General features: G+C 39.5%; 1 long non-coding RNA gene across 1 annotated transcript; it reads right to left on the bottom strand.

Moving 5' to 3' along the window:
- Positions 1 to 7,125: 7,125 nt before the first annotated feature.
- Positions 7,126 to 20,074, bottom strand: LOC137449670 (uncharacterized). The gene is made up of 4 exons (XR_010989440.1): positions 19,905 to 20,074; positions 11,711 to 11,967; positions 8,519 to 8,590; positions 7,126 to 7,932 (listed from the first exon to the last, which is right to left on the bottom strand). It is a non-coding gene; the product is annotated as an uncharacterized lncRNA (long non-coding RNA).
- Between the last annotated feature and the right edge of the window lie 945 nt (positions 20,075 to 21,019).

Here is a 21,019-nt window from a genome sequence, read left to right as displayed (position 1 = left end):
CCCCAATAGAGAGAATACAATTTTCACCTTTTGGATTCCTCATGCCAGTCCCAGGCTTTCTGTCTGGTAATCATCTTCCTAGCACAGCAAATATTTTTTAGATGGAATATATCCAGTCCCATTTTTAGGTGTGCAATACAGACACCAGACTTAAAAGTGTAATCAGCTTGTACTCTCCTCCACTGTTTATTCAGCAGGGAAGCAGAGAGATGTGTCCAGAGAATAATTAAGATCGCACTTGCTATCACATTCCAAGTACACTGTTCTTTCTTCATTCTCTGACTCACCTTTCTTTATATTGTCTAAAGTCATGAAGAGCATTCATTGTTAAACAAAACCAAAAAACACCAAAAAACCCCAGACCAAACATTCTTTTTTCCTCCTGTCAATTCAAGAAGCTGGCTTAAAGCAAACAGTCATCACAAGAGAAATCTTTCACTGTTCATATATTCTTGATTCTAAAACCAATTACAGGAAGAAAGAAAGCCTGTTGAAAACTGGGGGCCTGTCTAGAAGCTGAGTAACATTCTACTTTTCTCTGGAATAGAATAAAACTAATAGAAGAGAATAAAACTAATCACTGCAAGCTAGAAACACTGGTAGCAGGATTTTAATCTTTATATTGTAAGCTGCGGTCAAGACAGCACCTGCTGTTTGGTAAGCAAGTTTTCCATTACAACACGCACACATGCACACACACACACGCAAAAATGTACTGAATCTTCAGCTTAATAAGACATGGAAAACAAACTCTTAAAAAATACATTGAGTTTTGTGTAAAATCACCTCAGCAGATATATTGAGCATTATGTAAATCTGGTTGCCTAATTGCACAATTTTTTATGTGACTGAAAACTTGCAGGAGGCTTTATTTAAATATGCACATCAATTTTTATTACCTTTATAAGTGACAAAGACTATACAAAGCCATAGGAAGTGATAAATGCACTACTGTATTACATTTCCCAGTATATATACATATGTATCATCCAGAGATAGGATCATGGCATGTCCTTCATGATTTTACTTCTAGCTGCTGTCATAAATATTCTTGCTGAGTGCTAAAAGCAGAGATGGCTGTGGACGATGTATTGCATCTTCTCAGTCATATAGGAATATTCAAATTGGAGAAGATCCAATTAGTATCTTCAAATCTCTAATGTATTTACTGCAGATACTATAATCTTTGCATATCTTGGAATACCAGCTGTGTACTGTTACCAATAAATTCTGTTGCCTGAAGTGTCCAAAGGTATGATAATATTTTGAGACATAGTAGAATGTTGCAACTGCTTTCTGAAGGCATCTGTTGAGGTCTGTTGGTCCAAGACTTGACTGGACAACAAGCAATGTTCTATTATTGTTCCAGTCACGGAGGAAAATGATTTGGCTTCTTTTCAATGCTTTGTAAGGAGGAATCTTCTTGTAAAGTACTATGTCTCTTTAAACAGAAAATGGAAGTATTAAATCCTGGAAGTCTGAGCTATTTGGGCAGTTACTCTCTAAAGAACCTACCATAATGACCTGATTGACTTTGGTATTTAGGACTTCTACTATTAGACAAATTAAAAAGAAATAGCATTTATAAATCTGTAAGAAGAATGTTGGCTGAACACATGTGGCTCAGTTAGTAGCGCATAAGATCCTTGATGGGAAAGTCGTGAGTTCAAGCCTGCAGTGGGCAGTAGTGTCCTCCCTACTCTAGTCATGAGGTTTGTGGTGACAGGCTGGACTCGATGATCTTTGAGGTCTCTTCCAACCTTAGTGATACTGAATACTGAATACATTACAGAATATTTCTTTACTGAAAGGAATGTCAAGCATTGGAACCGCCTGCCCAAGGAAGTGGTTGAGTCACCGTCCCTGGAGGTATTTAAAAGAAATGTAGATATGGTGCTCAGGGATGTGGTTTAGTGCTGGACTTGGTAGTTCTAGAATCACAGAACATAACTGTTATGGTAGGAAGAGACCTTAAACATCACTGAGACCAAACCTTACCCACCACTGCCAGGTCACCACTAAACCATGTCCCTCAGCACCACATCTCCACAACTCTGAAACCCCTCCAGGGATGGGGACTCCACCACTGCCCTAGGCAGCCTGAGCCATGCCTTGACAACCCTTTTGGAGTAGAAATCTTCCCCAAATGTTAGCAAAACACTTTGGAAATAAAAAAAAATATTTAAAAAATCACATAAGACACACCAAAACTCTGGTCTCCATAAGCAGCCTCCCCAAAAAATTTCAAGTATTTCTGAGGACTGACACCCTGAGTAGCTCCTGACCCTTTTCCCTCTGGATTTAGCTCTGATAAGAGGAAGTGAGGGATGAAAGTGTCCCTGCTGCCTGCTCCTGCTAACCAACACAAATCAGCAGCAAAAAAAAGGCGTAAGTAAAGACATTGACCTTCTTGAGTGCTGGCAAAACATTAGAAAGTTGCATTTTCAGTACCTGGCAGCTGTTTTGGGTGTTTGGAAGTGAGAGGAACAGAGGAAAAGAGTCTTGGCCAGTGAGCACTAGGTTAACATTTAGACTCAACAATTTAAAGATTCTTTTCCAACCTAAACAATTCTATGATTTTATTACTTGAGATAAAGTTTTGGCTGAAAATGTGGACTTTGCTTCATAGATCGAACCCCCAAGGCACAAACTCTGAAACCAAAGATTGTACACTGAAATTGTCTAGCCTCCAGCCACAAAACCTGCACACAAACAATCTTAAAAGGACTCTCCTACCTGAGGACAACAATTGTTTTGAGACAGGAAATGTTTTCTAATGTAGCATATTAAAAATGTACAGCTAAAATAGTCTACTAATTTATATGGAAAATACATGCTAAGTTATAGGAGGATGCATCAAACCAGGAATGGAAGGAAAAAGATATTTCACCTGATATATTTTAGTCTGCAATGGTGGTACATTCTGCATAATTAACCTGCCCCAGTTATCACCAAAGGAAAAAATCTGCCAAATCATCTGTGGTTCCTATGCAACAGGAATTGAAATTTGAAATGTTTTTGTTTTGTTTCCCTGTGTTCTACAGTTGAATAAAATCTAACAGGTTTGCACCCACATAAAAACAGAAGTGCACTATGTAACTGCAGATGTTGGTCAATAAAATGACCAAGTAACTCATTCAGCTCGAGTGTCCAAGCCATGGCTGCTTCCTTAATGGGAATCACTTCAGAGCAGCACAGGGGAGAGCTTTGGAATTGGACAGGAATTCACATTAACCTATTTATTTATTTATTTTTTTTTTTCAGTTCTTGGAGATTTCTATAGTTTTTGTATTGAAGAGAAAGAAACAGTGACATTGAGATCTTTCTTCCTATATGTGAGTAATTAGTGTAATCTGTGATGATGAACCAAGCAGAGGATATGTATTTAATATTTTGTCAGTGTCCCGGAGGTATGACAAGTAAGAAATTTTTAAATGTTGAAAAACTTTTTTTGAGAAGAGACCAAGCTGTCTTTATACCACCACAAGTGGGAATATATCAGTCAGCCTTTTATTTCCTCAAATAAGGAAAAATTCCATTAGCTTCAAGACCGGAATTTTGCTGTTGTGTTTATAGAGGACAAGAGGAGCTAAGTCCCATGGGGCAATGTTACCATAATCTATGTAGTTGAAAATAGCATTAATTTTAAGAAATCATTAAGTTAACACAATATAAAGAATAATGTGGGGTAAAAAATTTAACATATTTACAGATTTATCCTGAGGATATGCTTCAAGTTGTTACAATAATTCTAAGAAACTGTAGCAGACTTGAAGAACCCCTAAGAAATAGCATTTCTATTCACAGATTTGTAGTGTCATTTGGAAAATGATACAATACATTCTTCACACCAAAAGTATGATATATTCTTCTAAGTAAAAAATGAACGCTACTTTAATTGCTACAGTGTCTAATTATAATGAAGCTTACATGATGGGAATACCACACACAACAGAGCTCATTCTTTCTTTGTGTCACTTCAGATATACCTGCATAAAATCATTATCAGGAAGAATGCTAGAATCCCAACTACACCTTATTGTTAACATTCATTAAGCCAGGAAAAACTTAGATAAATGAGGTAACCTTGTATGAACCTATATACCTGTGGAAAAAAATCTATGTCTAATCTTGTGGTGGTTTTAGGCTATGCCTTTAAAATTTAGTTACAGATTTTGAACAGCAAAGTAGAAAAATATAAATAAATCACTATTGGGTGTAAAAAGGAAAACTAAAGATTATTCTAAACAAATTTATTGGAGAAATATCTGCTATAAAACAGGCTGTACTGAAACAATTCTTTCTCTTTTCTGATCTCTCTCTGTTTGCTTTGCCCGGGAGAGATTAATTTGCTTCTGGCTGACCTCAGCTTGGCTGCATTGTTTACTTAAGTCTAACCCATTGCTTTCTCTCTGCTCCTTTTCTCTCTTGGGACAGGGGGGTGTGAGAGGGCAGTGGACCAGCTTCCCTAGTCTCTTTGACCAGGGGCTTTTTCGTGTTGTTTACTAATTGTACATATCTGTATAATATTGTAAAATACTCTGTATTTTGTACATATTCATTGCATTTCATTGTAGAGTGTAGTCTTGCATGTAAAGAAGAAAAAGTTTGGAAACTGTTTCTCATCCTCTGCCAAATTCCTGCTTGAAGTATTTCTGCCTACAAAGCACTTACGTCTATACAGATGTTCCATTTTCTTGCTATGCAAGAGGAGCAAATAATTCAGCTACTCTTTAGATTACTAAATATTTTCTCTAGCGTTTCTTTTCCATTAAAAGGACTCTATAGTATGTTTTGGTATGTGGTATATTATGTTTTGAAACATCTGTGTGGTTTAGAGAGAAGTCTTACTATGCACAGTTCATGTCTTCAGTGAACAGTTCACAGCCATCAGATGTTGCAAAAGCTTCAGTACAAACATTTTTATTTTCTAAGCGGCATGTGAGGTTGCCTGTCAAATTCAGAGCTGATATAGGGCCACTGAATTCAGTACAATGACACCCAGTATAAATATGGATCACTTGTTTCATCCAATAACAATATAGATGCCCTCTAAAAATCTTATTGTATCACTTTCTTTTGGGTCACAAATCTGAGATGTCTAAATTTCTGTGTAATTTGCTCAAGATGCCTTTTCCCTAATTCTTCAGAGACGTTGGAATCTGTAGCTCCAGTTGAAATATGTGGGCTTACAGTCTGTAAGAGTCTTAAACTGGATGTTCTGTAACAGTGGGGTTGAGTATCTTATTACTATTTGCAGATGTTTGGATGCTAACTTTAAGGTTTTGGGTTGTGTTATAAATTTATTGCAAGGGGATAGACACATACCGTAAACAATATAAGGAATAAGGAAGGCAACTGGGAACAAGCAAACTATAAAATAGATGCTATGCTCAGGGGAAGAAGTAACTGCTTTTCTGTTAAATGTACTCTCACCCTGTGTCACAGACTAAACTGACACAGCAAGCACAAGGGAAAAAGCTCGTTAGATCACTTAGGACATATTTATTTGCCTATAGCTGTAATTTCATTAGAATGTTGAAAGCTCCAATTGAAAGTAATAAAGTCAATCTATTATGGCAATTTGTTTTGAAGATAGAAAAGCCCTTAAAAATAATAATTTATACTTACTAAGTAGATTGCCCTGTTCTACCTCTTGAGAAAGCCTTTGCTTTAGCCTTTTAGTTAAAGCAAATGAGAGAGTGAACATTATGAGAGATGAACATTATAACACGAGTGAAACAACAGAGAAGCAAACAATTAAACGTATTTTGTGTTTTTCTCTCTTTCCCTTTCAATATGAGAAGGTATGTTGTTCTCACTACAGTGGTCATCAGGATTGCCCAGGAATTTCTGCTGGTTGCTGAACAAAACTAGTGACACTAAAATGGGAAATAGTTATACGAAAGGTAAGAACTTTCCATTCATGATACAAAGAATCCACATCCCATTTAGAAAAATACATTTTGATGCCTCTGTAGGTAGGAAAATTTTTAATTGTGTGGGAAAACAATGGAAGATTGTCAAGGAGGATCATAAACATGCTCAAGTGGCTTGCAGCTGAGGTGTCAAAGCCCACTTATATCACACTAGCTGCGGTTTAGTCTTGTGTTTGACAAGTGGAACACCTGTGTTTAGATAACATAGGCCTTTCATAGTGTGACTGTTTGAGTCTGTGCCTTTAAGAAAGGGACACTGTGACTGAATGTTTGTGCTGGGTTGAGGCAGCCCCCTTTCCCACCACTGGCAACAATAAACACTCAGACAAACGGATTGCAAAAGTGATGGAAAGTTTAAATAGAAAGCAGTGAACATTTACAGAAAGCCAAAAGCGCAGTGACAAAGAAAGATCCCAAAACAGACCCAGAGAGATCCCATCCCCACCTGAGGGTACACCCAAGACCCCCAGGGCTCCTTCTTCCCCCTCCCACTGCTAGGCTAGTCTCAGCTGGCCAGATCTGAGACTGCCCATCCCCCCATGGCCTTAGGCCCAAAGCCAGGCCCAAAGCCAGGAGACATCTCCCCCAGTTACCGGCTGACGGAGGAGGAAGAGAAGAGAGCGTGCTAGACTCCACACTGCATCTTATAGTGGTGCAGAGAATTGTGGTAGGAAATACTACATAATTTCCTGTGTCCACCCCTCTGGGCTGGACCTCTGGACACCGGAAGTAAACATTGCAGGGGGGCACCCAGCTCAAACTGTAACAATGTTTTATAAACAAAGGACAGGTCTAAAGGAGTTTCATTGGTGGATTGGTAGAAAGCAACTTTAAGCTCTGAGTCCGGCAGAGATTTTGGGCAGTTTTTGCACTTTTTCCCCCTTCTTTCGCAGCTTGCGGCTTCTGGGCTTTCTGCCAGACTGACCTTGGAGCTGATAACCGTGAGGCCTGCAAAAAATCTACTAACACATTTGCTCTAACTATAACTGCTTTTAATTAACAACTGCTCTTTTTTTCTCTCTTTCTAACCCTCTCTGGGGAAAAAGGGGAGAGAAGGGGGTACAGGGGGAGCCCTCCTCCTGGCGGGGGAGGGGAATCTCATTCCTGTGTTACTTTGCTGTATATTCCTGTGTATATATTGTAAATACTGTAAATTGTGTATATACATATATCCTGCAGCCCCGCTTGTAAATACAGCACATTCCTTTTGCTTATCCGGCTGTGGTTTCCTTTTATTTTTTTTTCTCCCTTCACTTACAGGGGGGAAGAAGGCTGAGGCCTTCCCCTCAACCCGGGACACATAGAGCCAAGGCACCCTATTAAATATGCTTGAGAATCCATACTAAACTGCTCTAAACTAGAACCAGAAAGCTACCCGGACTTTGATAATTTTAAAAGCTGCCCCACAGGCAGAAGCAGCCTACTCCTTTGTCATTAACTCAATAAACCCAGTGAGACAATTTTTTCTCAAGAAAAAAATAATCTGGTTGCAGCAAATGTCACAAGGTATTTATTTATATGATAATTGTGGATGATATCATTTTCATGCTCATGAAAATAAGCAGAGACCCACATGAAGATTTGGTTGAATACATATCTGGGTGTTACAGTTTTAAGGCTATGCCTCATGGTGATTGGTTTGTTTGTTTGTTTGTTTGTTGTTTTGGTTTTTATTTCCAGAGGTTTTGCAGTCTAGAGATGGACAGCCTTTAGAGGCTGGGCAGAATAATAAAAGATAAATTTATCTCATTCAATTGTTAGGCAGAGTTTCTCATATTTGCAGTACAGGGTTGTTTTCCTTCTTCTTTGGGGCTGCTTTCTGCTTTGCTTCTGGTTGCTCTCTATTATCCTTCTGACCTTGCATGCCAACTGGCTCTTCTCTTCTTTTGGCTGGTGAGATACAAGGGGGTTGAAGTAGAGAGGAAAGAAATACAGCAGGCTGACTGTGATACAGTTCTTTCTGGGTCCTTTGTGGTCTGGTGCTGTTGTTGAGCTGTAAATACATGTAAATATATTTTGTATATGTTTATTGCATTTTATAATTTTATTTACTTCCAAAATTCTCAGTAAAGTGTGTTAAATTTACTCCAGGGGGAAAAGCAGGTAAATTTCCAATTTGTCGGGGTGAACTTAAACCCACAACACTGAACCTGCTCTATGCACACTCTTCAGGAGTTTTATAGGTATCTCCCATTTCCCAAAGATCCTCTCAAAGCCATTAAACTCCTCTGAGAGAGAAAGTGGTTTCACTGACTTTGGTGCGATATTCATTATAGCAACAGAATAAAGATAAACAAACCCATGAGATTTCTTTTCTTTTAAAAAAAGAAGAATCTATCATAGAAATAGGAAACAAATTATCAGAATTCTTTCTCATAAAGATGCTGGGGCTTCCCTTAATAAGAAATTTTGGACAGATAGCATCTTGGGTAGCTGTGAGAGACTAAATCTTGTCTCTCTTGATGTGATTCAACAAAGATAAAATTGCCTTTGTTGCTGGCCCAGAAAATAGCTGATGTGTATTGGGCAGATGCCACTGGAATGACTCTCAGGAAGGTGCATAGATAAAGATTACTCACCAGACTGCAGCTGTCCTGGAAATAATAATGAGCAGAAGCCAATGCTATCAATACTCTCTGGAATATACATACCTAAAAACAGTATAAAAGATCTGAGCAACTACTGGCTCAGGAGAAGGAAAACACAGAATGAAAAGACCTGGACAATGCCCCTGAGGAGGAAAACACCTGAGAAGGAAAAGCCTGGGGCAATACTGCTCTGAAGAAAAACAGAGAATACCAGGACAGAAAAAATGACAGAGACATCACCATGTAGCCTGTGTGGTGGTTTAGGCTGGGTGCCGTCCCAGATGCCACTGCACAGGCCACACCTGGGAGGGTCCAGCCCAGTGGGTGGTCACAGGAAACTAGGAATTTCACCCATTATTCCCTGCTCCTCTATGAAACATCCACGTGGGGTCCTTATTTCCTCTTTTGTCCCTCACAGATGCCTAGGTAAAATGGCGTGAGCTGCCTCCCTTGGGCCTGCCCAGGCCCAAAGCTGGGGGGGGGGGAAGACAGAGCCCTGGGGGCATTTTGGGTGTACCCCCAGGTGGGGACGGGACATTCTTGGGTATGTTCTGGGATCTCTCTCTCTTTGTCACGGTGCTTGTGGTTTTCCCTAAAATTCTCATTGTTTTTTTTCCATTTAAACTTTCCACCCATTTTTTGCAATCCCTTTTGTCTGAGTCTTTCTTTGCCTGTGGTGGGAGAATTGGTCTCCCAAACCACGATAGCCTGGAAGAAGCCGACCAAGAGGAACCCTCTCTCCATGTCCTAAGTTCTGCCTGCTACAACTCATGGAGCTGAAGAGGCTGCTCAGAGGATGGCACAGCCAACAAGAATGACCTCTCCTCTACAGCTAAAGCTGCAGCATCCTTCCTCCACAGACCCAAACTGTCTTGGGGGATGAGGGGTGTGGTAATATAACTCCTTTCCTCTTCTCTCTCCCTCTTCTCTCTCCCTCTTTCTCTCCCTCTCTATTCTCTCTCTCTCTCCTTCTGATCCTTCCACTTTATTTATGCAATAAATAGTCTAGCTGTTGATATTTTGGCCTCATTTGTGCCTCTAATTTCATAACACGGGAATATTCAAAAGAACTGAGTCTTTTTCCCTCTCTGGACCAAGACAGTAGCTCCTACAAAGTAGGAGCATGTTGATAAATATTTTTTTCCTCTCTAAGCTGCCCCCAACTGTCTGGTTAAACCTAGATCAGGTTGGTTATAGTCAGCTATCGATGCCAGGTTGATTCCTGTCAGAACTGGCCCTCCAATGGAGCATCTGACATTGATGCACATTGCCTCTTCCTCTGAGCTGAGCTCCTATGCTTTTCCATACTTAGTGTAGTGTAGTGTGATTCTACATATGTGACAAAGTATCAGAATCTGTTTGTCCCTGAGATCCATATTGTTTTATACAATTTTCTGGGAAGCAGCACATCATCTGGTTTTGTAGACCTCTAACTGGGTGCCCTAGAGAGACTGGTATCCTGAGACACACAGACATGTCCTCATGATCAAAGACTAAGTCTCTGCAAGGGTACTGTGCATAAGTCCCAAGAGTGCAAATGCATGAGCAAGCAGCTGCAGTAAGGGTGAATATTGTCTTTATACCTGTCATGTTCTCTCAATCTAGAAATAACTCTGTAAATGTACCCAGAGAGCATAGAAGATTTCATTGAATATCTGAATGTAACACATTGTTGATGCTCCCTCTTAATGGCTAAAGGAGGTCATGTTATATTTGACGAACTAGCAGCTGAGTTGATGTAAGAAAGCATGACATTTTGTGGTTGTTAGATTCTGTTCTCACAGAAATTTGCTAAAATGTGAAACCAGTGTTTTTATTAGGTCTACCTCTGACTGACAACTGTATAACTGAAAAAAGCAACCTCATTCTGATTCTACAGCTCAGGCCCAATGCTGTGTTCTGCAGGCAGGCTTATTCTTTAGTTGATATTAAATTTTTTATGGAAACAGATAACCTCTGCTACTGTGTGCAGTGAATATTGAATTTTTCCAAGCACAAATATAGACTGGGTGAGGAATGGCTCAAGAGCAGTCTAGAGGAGAAAGACTTGAGGGTATTGGTTGGTGAAAAAAATTGACATGAGCAAGCAATGTGCACTTGAAGACCAGAGACCAACCATATCCAGAGCTGCCTCTAAAGAACTGTGACCAACAGGGTGAGGATGTGATTCTCCCCCTCTACCCTGCTCTCATGAGACCCCACCTGGAGTACTGCACCCAGTGCTGGTGCCCTCAGCATAAGAAGGATATCAAGGGTTTCATGAATGGGATTGCAAGAAAGTTTTGTGCTTTTTATTGTTATTGTTAGATATTTATAACACTAATATTTCAACAAAAGTGATACACAAAATGATCACAGGACATTAGGGGTTGGAAGAGACCTTTGAAGATCATCAAGTCCAACTCCCCTGTCAGAGCAAGACCATAGAATCCAGCACAGGTGGCACAGGAACACATCCAGATGGGTCTTGAAAGTCTCCAGAGAAGGAGACTCCACAATCTCTCTGGGCAGCTTGCTCCAGTGCTTTGTGACCCTCACACTGAAGAAGTTCCTCCTCATGTTGACGTGGAACCTCCTGTACTGTAGTTTAAATCCATTGCCCCTTGTCCTATCACAGAGTGCAAGTGACACCCATCCATCGGATATTTATAAACATTTATTAAATTCCCTCTGAGTCTTCTCCTTTCCAGACTAAAAAGCTCTCAGCCCGCCTCACAGGGCAGTGCTCCAGTCCCTCAATCATCCTGGTGTTGTCTGCTGGTGTCCAGGGGAAAAATTAACTCTTGCAGAACTATTTTTTTTTTTTTTTTTTGGTTAAAACTTCTTGATCTGAAAAGCACAGATTTTTCTGCCCAGCAAAATGATAATTAGGGAAAGATTTCATTGTAGTATCTACCATTGAGCTTTATTTTATGAAGTATTGGTGGGTTTGTTCTTTTTGCATGGAGGCAAAACAAACCATGAACTGCAGTTGTACATTATGAAAGATTTATGGAAAATAAAGGTATTTTAAAACCCCCTTCTTTCACCACCACCTCCCCTTTCTTACCATATCTGCCCCTTCCTCCCCTCCCCCTTTTCCCCCTCAAATCCCAGAGCACCTGGGCTCTGATGGAGTTTCCTCCCACCCCAGGTGTGACCACTTGGCCCTCCCCACCCACTCCCCTCCCTTTTTAATCTCACCCAGGAAGGGCAGAAGCCCCAAGCTGAGCCCATCTGGGCTGAGGGATCCTCCTCTCATCACTGGTGAGTGCCCATGATGCACACTGGGTGATGGTGGTGGTGACAACAAAGGCCGGGGGGCCTGGTGGCCCCCTGGTTAGGTAGGAATAGGATTGATGACTCTTCCAGTATCATCCACAGGTGCTGGCTGAGCCTCCTTACTGCAGCTGAGCTCTGTTGTGTGGTATCTTGGCTGGTTGAGGGTCTTGTTCCTGGCTCTGGGATGGGTGCAAAAATGGTTGTGGTGAAGGAGCAGAAGCTGTTTAGGCAGGGTGGGAGGTGGGCTAGAGGGAGTGGGAGCTGCTTTGGGAAGATGAAGCAGGGTGGTGGTGGTAGGTTCTGTTGCTGCTTCTCCCCACTTCCCTGCACACCCAAAACTCTGCCATTTCATGTTTACTGCACCCTAGACAGCCCCCTGCCATCACATCTCCCACCAGCCCCTCTCCACTTGAGAACAGCAGGTCAAGCAGTTCACATTGTAATGACTTCATGACATGTGTTTCCTGGTTCTCATTCTGTAGGATATGATGATTCTGCCTTAGATAAGAATGTTCAAATGTTTATTCTGCAACGCTATACCTTCGTACTAAAGAAAGGGAAGAGAAACCGTTTGGTCAGTGAGAGTAAAAGGAGTTGTTTTATACAAGCCTAACAGTTTTAGCTGAACTGTTCAACTACCTTGCAAAAAATGTGTTGTCATCAATAGTTTGTTCTCTTAAGTCTGCTTTTATTCACATCATGTATACATTCATATACACAGGTTTTGGTTTACAGCTAAACAAAACCAACAATTGAACAGAACTTTGTTTTAAAAGAACATCTACTTTGTTTGAATTAGGCCCAGGAGGGAAAAAAACAGCAAAAATGTTAGTGCACATTTGCACTTGAAGGCCATTTAAGAGAAAGCTAAGCTGTTTTATGGAATCATAGGCTGTTTAAGGAAATAGAAACAGCATGATTGAAGATAAATCATTAACCACAGAGAAGAAATAATCTGTATCTTCATTCTGCTCAGTAATACAACTACTCCATCAGGCTTCCAATGTTTCTTGCAATCTTTTACTAATATTAACACTGTTAAATTCCCTTATTATCCTTAATTACCTACATTCTTATGTTGCTTCATGTTCTTATTGTGCTAAGATACAATCTTAATAGGCCTTTTTAAGCTCCTTTCCTTACATACTATTTTCAAAATGTGATTGCTTACTACTTTATATATTTCTAAATTTTCTTAAAATTGATTGTATGAACCAGAAAATATCTCCTTCCCAGGGGTTCTGGGGATCTATTTTTGTGTGCTTTATTTGCTGCATCTTAATGTAGCCCTGGAGAGTGATTATCATATTGCCTTTAATTTTAATTGTTGCATTGACAGGTTGGAGTTGAGGATCTTTGAGGTCTCTTCCAACCTTGGTGATTCTGTGACTTCTGCAAGCTAGAAGCAATAATCACAGTGATAAGTTTGGAAAATGAAACTATTTCTGGTGTTTCTAGTTCTGCTCTCAAAGGCAGGACATTGCCAGAAGGGCTACATACTTTACATTGTGGTGCTACATATGATTTAAGGGTGTTTCATAGTTCATCTTAGACTCAGCATGAATTTCATCCGGGCTTTCTGCTCTCAATACAAACTTTTTCCGCAACAAAAGCATTTCTAGGCGATCAGTTTGGGCTGCATATTAAAATTAGTGCTAGTGAAAAGATGAATGTGCTATAAAATTCTCCCTGCGAAGCTGCCTGTTTTTCTTCAAGGCAAACATGAAATGTGAATATTATATTCTCAGGTCATCATCACAGAAAAATATTTTTTCCTAGATCCTCTTGCCCCTTTGGATCACACAACAGTAAACACTGCACTGTATCTTTGATTTTTTCCTGTTCAAAAGAGGTGGAGCATTTCTGTGTGCTTTGCCATTCAAACATTCCTGGTGGTTCTATTTTCAACGGAAAAAATATTAAATTAATAACATATGTGCTGATTCTTTTGACTGAAACAGAGGGCAAACTTTTCTACTATATTCTGAATTATTTTTTTTAATCTTTTATTGGTTATTGAACCCTGTGTTCTAGTTTTTGTCAACACTCTTTACTATAAAGAGTATCTTACAGCACAGAAATCTCACTGAAGTCAGTGGAGAATAGTCCTGATACTTCAAGTATGAGGAGGGGAAGCCAAACATATGCAGAATGACTATAAAATGCATTTTATGGTGCTAGACACCCAATAAAGTTTAGCATCCCAGTATTGCACAACCCAACCTGTTTAGGTGTATTTTGTTAATGCATTGTCCCCACTTACACCAAAATTGCAAAGCAAGTCACCCAGAAATGGCTTACATACATCACTGGTAATACTGGTCCATTGGCCCAAGATGTAAAGAAACCTCATGTAGCAGGAAACTTAATAGCTCTTGTGCACAATAGATTTGGAGGTCCCAGCATTGTGAAGCCAAAAGGAAGGCTTAAGAGTAGGACAGAAAAACAGGCTTGAGAGAGAAAGTAAACTAAGGAGAATCAAATTCTGGTTTTGGGATATCACTTTGAGAACCATGAAGCTGAATTAGAGGTATGTTTTTCACACAGGTTGTGTGTGAGATCCCTCCCCCTTTCTTCACCTGAACTATCTTCATTACTCTAATTTACTTAAGTACAAATCTCACCCTTTCTCCCTGCTAATGTATTGGCATGTATGATAACATGGATGGTCATGTCATCTCTCATTCTCCTTGGTATTTGGTTGGTTTGATTTGTTAATGGTAAGAGATGTGTGATTTCTTAGATCATCTGGCAATGACAACTGAGAAATAATACAGACTATAAACTTCTCCATAGTGATTTTTAAAAGTGTTTGAAGGCTAGATAGATTTTGACCTTCTGTTGCACAAAAGGAAACAAATATTATGTTAAAAATGTAAAAGACAGAAATGAATCACTTCTACAGGTAGAATATCCGCTTCACTTAAAGGGGAATGAAAAACATCCTTTCTCTTCCAAGAATATTGAAAATACTCAAGGTATATTTGGGAGCCAATATCACAGAATTGCCTAGATTGGAAAATACCTTTAAGATCATAGAGTCCAATTATTAGCCTAACACTGACAAGTCTTTGACTAAACCATATCTCTCAGCACTGTGTCTACACAACTCCTAAACAACTCCAGGGATGGGGACTCCACCACTTCCTTGGGCAAGCCATTCCAATGCCTGATAACCCTTTCAGTAAATAAGATTTTCCTAATATCCAGTCCAAGTTTCCCTTGGCACAACTTGAGGCCACTTCCTCTTGTTTTATCACTTGTCACTTGGTTGAACAGACCAACCCCCACCTTTCTACAGTTGTAGAGAGCAATAAAGTGCCCCCCTCAGCCTCCTTTTCTCCAAACTAAACAACCACAATTCTCTCAGCTGGTCTGTAAACTTATAGAAAACATTCCATCTGGTCCCACAGGCTCATATCTCTGTGGTGCAGCAGGTCACTGACCATGTTCCTGGATTGCAGAAGGGTCATTCTTCTCCTAACCACTATCTACTGGTCCTGTTACTAAATATGTCCAGAGAAGGGCAACAAAACTGGTGAGGGGTTTGGAGCACAAGCCCTATGAGGAGAGGCTGAGGGAGCTGGGGTTGCTTAGCCTGCAGAAGAGGAGACCTTATTGCTCTCTACAACTACCTGAAGGGAGGTTGTAGCCAGGTAGAAGTTGGTCTCTTCTCCCAGGCAATCAGCACCAGAATAAGAGGACACAGTCTCAAACTGTGCCAGGAGAGGTTTAGGCTGGAAGTGAGGACGAAGTTCTTCATAGAGTGATTGGCCATTGGAATGCACTGCCCAAGGAGGTGGTGGAGTCACCGTTGCTGGAGGTGTTTAGGAAGAGACTGGATGGGGTGCTTGGTGCCATGGTTTAGTTGATTAGATGGTGTTGGGTGATAGGTTGGACTTGATGATCTCAAAGGTCTTTTCCAACCTGGTTAATTCTATTCTGTTCAAGCTGCTGGAGTGGGTCCAGAGGCAAGCCACAGAGATAATCAGAGGGCTGGAACACCTCCCTTATGGGGAACAGGCTGCAAGAGTTGGGACTGTTCAGTCTGGGGAAAAGGCGGCTCTTGGAAGACCTTGTAGTGGCCTTCCAGTACCTGAAGAGGACCTACTAGAAAGCTGGGAAGGGACTTTTAGGAGGGCTCACTGTGTTATGATGAAAAGGAATGGCTTGAGGAGGGTAGATTTATAGAAAGAAATTCTATAGGTAAGGGTGGTGAGATATTGGAACAGGTTGCCCAGGGAGGTCATAGATGCTCCCTCCCTGGAGGTGTTCAAGGTCAGGTTGGATGAGGCCTTGAAGAACCTGGTCTGATGGTAGATGTCCCTGTCTATGGCAAGGGGTTTGAAACTAGATAATCTTGAAGGTCTCTTCCAACCTAAACCATTCTGTGACTATGAATCGCTTTATTACCATGTACAAAAATAAGTTACAAAGACTCAAAAAGATCTTAAAATATCACTGCTAATGACTAGTCTGTGGATGACAGCATCAACAGTGTTTTCTTCTCTATGTGCACAGTAATGTTATGGAGGAGTCTGTGAGGTGAAGTGCTCTGGATGTTCTGAGTTCTGGCTGTTATGAATACCAGCAAAGTGGATGCTCAGTTGGCCAAACATCAGGGTATCTATTGTACATGGAAAGTACTGCCAAACACACATCTCCTGTTTTTAAACAGAGGATCTATGCTGCAGTGACTTTGGATACAAGTGACAGGTAATACATGGGAGTTCCTCTGCAGCTGGAACTGTTCCAATCTCATTCATTTCACTGCAAGTGGATTGGAAATGCTGTACTAGACATGGTAAAGGTCGCACAGTGACTTATTAGTCAAATGCAGAAGTTAAGAAAGTGCATATATTGTAAAGCTTCTGTCTGTGTTCGTAACTCTTCTTTATTAGGGTTTGAAAAGTGTCAGGCTAAATGTCAAGAACATTTGGACCTCATTTATGTGTTATGTTTGCCTTCCCTCACTTTACTCTTGCTTCTGTGTCCTTTACACAATTGCATTTTTGTGTGATCTCTTTTTCTCTTAGAGACAACTGCTGTTAGTTTGAGCTGAACTTTCAGAGGTTTCTTAGGTATAAGATAAAGAATGTTCTTCTATATTGTGACTTCAGCGGTATAATAAACTTCTAGTTTGCATAAAACTGATTTTTTTAAATCTAACATTTTTTTCTGGAATTACTGTGGAATACAGCAGAATTTGCTTGGGAAATAGAAATAAAAATATTAAACCCAACAGCTGTAGAACGTTAACAAAGTAACAGATCTTTGGATCTGTTTCATTGCTTCTTGCATATTCTTTAAACCGAGAATTATAAACTACTTATAACTGAACTATGTCATTGGACTATAATGCATGGGCAAATTCTACAAGCTGTATCTCTTTTAAACTGTACTTTACATTATGAATGTACTACTGCCTCATTAACTCAGAAAAGTTTTATCTTCAGTCAAATAGTGTGCATTGCAAGGCTGCTTGAATGCTATCCTGTGATATGGAGTCTTCTTTGGATGTAGGTATACTACCTGTTTCTGTGGTTGAACATCACTAGAAAACAAAATTATTTTGGACTTAAAAGTAACATGACTTACTGGCACTGTTCTAAGCTACTTAACAATACTGTTAACTATTTATATAAGTAAGCATCCAGTCAAGGGAAAGATTCAATTAAGTATCTGTTAAGGCATGTCTGTCTGATAAGACTTACGCTTAGGGTAAGAAAGTAAAAGAAAACCTTCTGTTTAACTGCATATTGTGAGAAACAAATGGCCTGGTCTTTGTGTTTGGCACACTTGAGTCCTTACCTGTTTTAATGTCTGCTGTTTAGCTTTTACTCAAATGTGACCTGTATTATAGAACATGATGTTGCAGTAACAGTTATGATGGCTCTGCAATATGGTAGTACTGTCCTGGATTAGGTGAGAAACAGAGGGTGGATCAGAGGGGCTTTAGGTTCCTATAAACACATGCTTTTGAAGTAATGCAATTTTGTCTTAAAAAGCCTACAGATTGGTGTGTTTTGCGAACTGGAATTCCCAAGAAAAGACAAATGGTGATTCTAGCTTGTGGAACAAGATCCTCTCTGCTCATGTAATTTCTCTGGGAAGAAGTGCCCTGTAAAGAAGAGTGGTAGTGTGGCTAATGGAATGGATTAAATCCTAATTTAGGTGGGAGCTTTGTTCACAGATAATTTATTCTTGTGATAACTAACACTAGCCTTTAAAAAAAAAAAAAAAAAAAACCAAAAAAAAACCAAACCACACAAATGCCTACTTCAAAATGTCTGCCATAATATTAGAGGAAATAGAGAGGATTTCTTCAAAGCGTGGTTTCAGGAAAGAAAATAAGATCTTGAAATTACAAGTCACTTCTAATACTAGAAAAAAAAGCATAAAATAGCCTTGAGTACACTTCAGCAGTGTAACAATCAGAGTGGCAAGAGTTGGAAACAGCTTCCCAACAATAATTAGTGGTGGAAGGCACTTTCTTTAAAGTGGTATCTTGGTGTACCCTGAAAAACTTCACATTATGTTATTGCATGCAAAAGCATGCTTTAGGAGCTTGGCAAGTCTCTCTAGTCTCAAAACCACTTTTTTCTTTTAGCATTTGATTCCTGCTTTTAAGTGGATGCAAATTTTCAGCAGAGGTACCTGTCATATGTGAAGTTGAAAATTTGCACCAGAACTAACCTTTTTTTCAGAATATTACCTGCTTTTAGTAGGTATCCAACACTTCCTAGAGCAAATTGCTATACTCTGTCACGGGTTGAATTCAGATTTGCTGCTGTTATTCAAAGCCATGCTGCTGATGTGTGCCAGCTTCAAAATGAGTTCTGGCTGAAGCAAAGTATTATGGGGTTTGCAGTTCAGATTGTAACATTAAAAGCTTCCTGTTCTGGTTACTGATTTTGGGTACCAGAGTGTTGGATATTGGCTCTCTTCTGCTGCAATGGTAGCTGGACAGAGAAGGATGGGGTGGCAGCTTCTGTTGGCTTCTGCTTCGCTTTTTCTGCAAATAGGCTAAGGTAATTGTGCATTATGTTATCACACTTGCATTAAACTTTTTTTTTTTTCTCAACTACTTCAGCCTAGAGGTTTCTTTTTTCACATTTTACTTTCCCTTCTTTCTGTGTTGGGGGAAACAGGCAGGTTAACCAGTTCACAGCACTTTAACCTGTTACAGTATTGTGCATTGCCATATACTCTATTCTACTCAGCTGGAGAAGCAAAAGTGGAAGAGAGCTATATTTTACAAGCAGGATGAAATGCGATGAATATATACACAATATACAATATTTACAGTATATACAAAAACACACAGCAAAGAATGTAACACAGAAAACCTGCCCTCCTCCAGTGAGGAGGTTCCTGCCCCCCAAGCCCCCTTCCTCCCTTTTTCCCCAAAAAGGGTTAGGGAGAGAAAAGTAATTATTAAGGGGAAAAGCGTATGCTAAGGGAAGAAAAAAAAAGAATTAGTTTCTTATCTCATTAGTTGAAGTTCAGCCAAGCACGGAGAGAGAAGCAGCATCCAGGCAGACTGGAAACAGACTGACTGAGACAAACTGAACTAAAACTAAAATTTAAAGTTGCATTCTCACTGGTCTACCAATTAAATTTGTTTAGAACTATCTTTTGTTTTCCTTTTCACACCAAAACATTCAGACAGTGTTTCAGTAACTGTTCTTCTTAAAGGCATAGCCTAAAACTGTTACAAGTTTTCTTGCATCATGTATTTGTTCAACATAAATTCAATTTTATGATACATAGTATTTTACACTGATCAATGTGGTGGTGAGAGGTTCAGTTCTCCCCTCACACACAAAGAAACCATGGCTAACTCAGTCAGAGAAGTAAAAATACGGATAAGCTATATTTACAAGCAAGATGAAGTGCAGATGAATATATATACAGTATTTACAATATATATAGACATGTACAGCAAAGAATGTAACACAGAAAACCTTTCCCTCCTCCAGAGAGGAGGGATCCCCACAATCCTCCTTCTCCCCCTTCCTCCCTTTTTTCCCAAAAAGGGTTAGAAAGAGGAAAAGGTAATTATTCAAGAGGAAATTCTGTTAGCTCAAAGCATATGCAAGAATTAGTTTCTTACCTGGTTAGCTCAGTGAGTTCAAGGTCAACTCTGTCCAGCACAGAAGAAAGACAGCAGCTGCTCAAAGAGACTGTAACAGACTGACTGAACTGACTGAGATTCAAACTGAACTAAAGCTAAAATTTAAAGTTGCATTCTACCAATGAAATTCATTTAGAATCTGTTTTCATTATTACACCAAAACATTCAGCCAGAGTGTTCCAGTAACTGTCCCTTTCTTAAAGGCATTGCCTAAAATGGTCACAATCAACAACAGTGAATACATTCATTTTATTTGACATCTCCTCCCTTGTTCTTGCTGAAAACTGTTTCAATGTAATACATATCCTGAAGTACATTCTTTTATTGGCAAATATGTTTACATCTCACTGCTGGTATCAGAAGCCATTAGAAATAGATAAAGTTGACATTTTTTTAAATTGCATACTCTGTGGATTTCATTAGAGTGTTTACAGCAAGCTAATTCAAGTTCAGCTTGCACTGTATTTGCATTTGGTTTATATTGGCATTTGACGAATAGGCTTTTGTTGGCAGAAACATTCAGAGAAATGAATGTTAGTGCTACACAGAGGAATATTTGCAGAATATTTCATTTTGAAAAAGAGGATATTCTAGCTGCTTCAAATGTTCATTCATCTGAGAAACAGGAAACTGCTGGCATATAATATTTATGCAATATATTATGAGTTTTGAATATTTTTAACTGGTTCTCTGTGGAAAGAGCATACAAATACAGAGTAAACATAAAAGTGGTGTGATCAGTTCTGAAGAATCTAAGAGAAAAAATAATCAATGTTTTGCAAGCAGTCTTTCAAATCACAAAGAAAAAGAAATGCTTCTCCTCTCCAAAGGTTATTTTATTTTGTGAACCTCTGTGAATCACCAGGATTAACAAAAGGATGGAGTGGAATTTTCTGTAGAACAAGGAGTAAGTATGAACTGTGAGGTGCTGCAGTACAACACAGCTCCTTGCTATTCTCCTCTTGTCCTGGTCTATGGCTGTGCTATTATTTTCAACACTGCAATGCAAAAATGTTTAGCAGTTTGACTGAGAATGAGAAAGAAACCACTTTACATAATCACTATTTTCACAAACTACAACTTAGACCAGAGGT

Source organism: Melanerpes formicivorus, unplaced genomic scaffold (genome assembly GCF_026170545.1).
Source record: "Melanerpes formicivorus ecotype bairdi unplaced genomic scaffold, bMelFor1.0.p_v2 SCAF_2, whole genome shotgun sequence".
NCBI lineage: Eukaryota > Metazoa > Chordata > Aves > Piciformes > Picidae > Melanerpes > Melanerpes formicivorus.
This window is presented reverse-complemented; position numbering and strand designations above follow the sequence as displayed.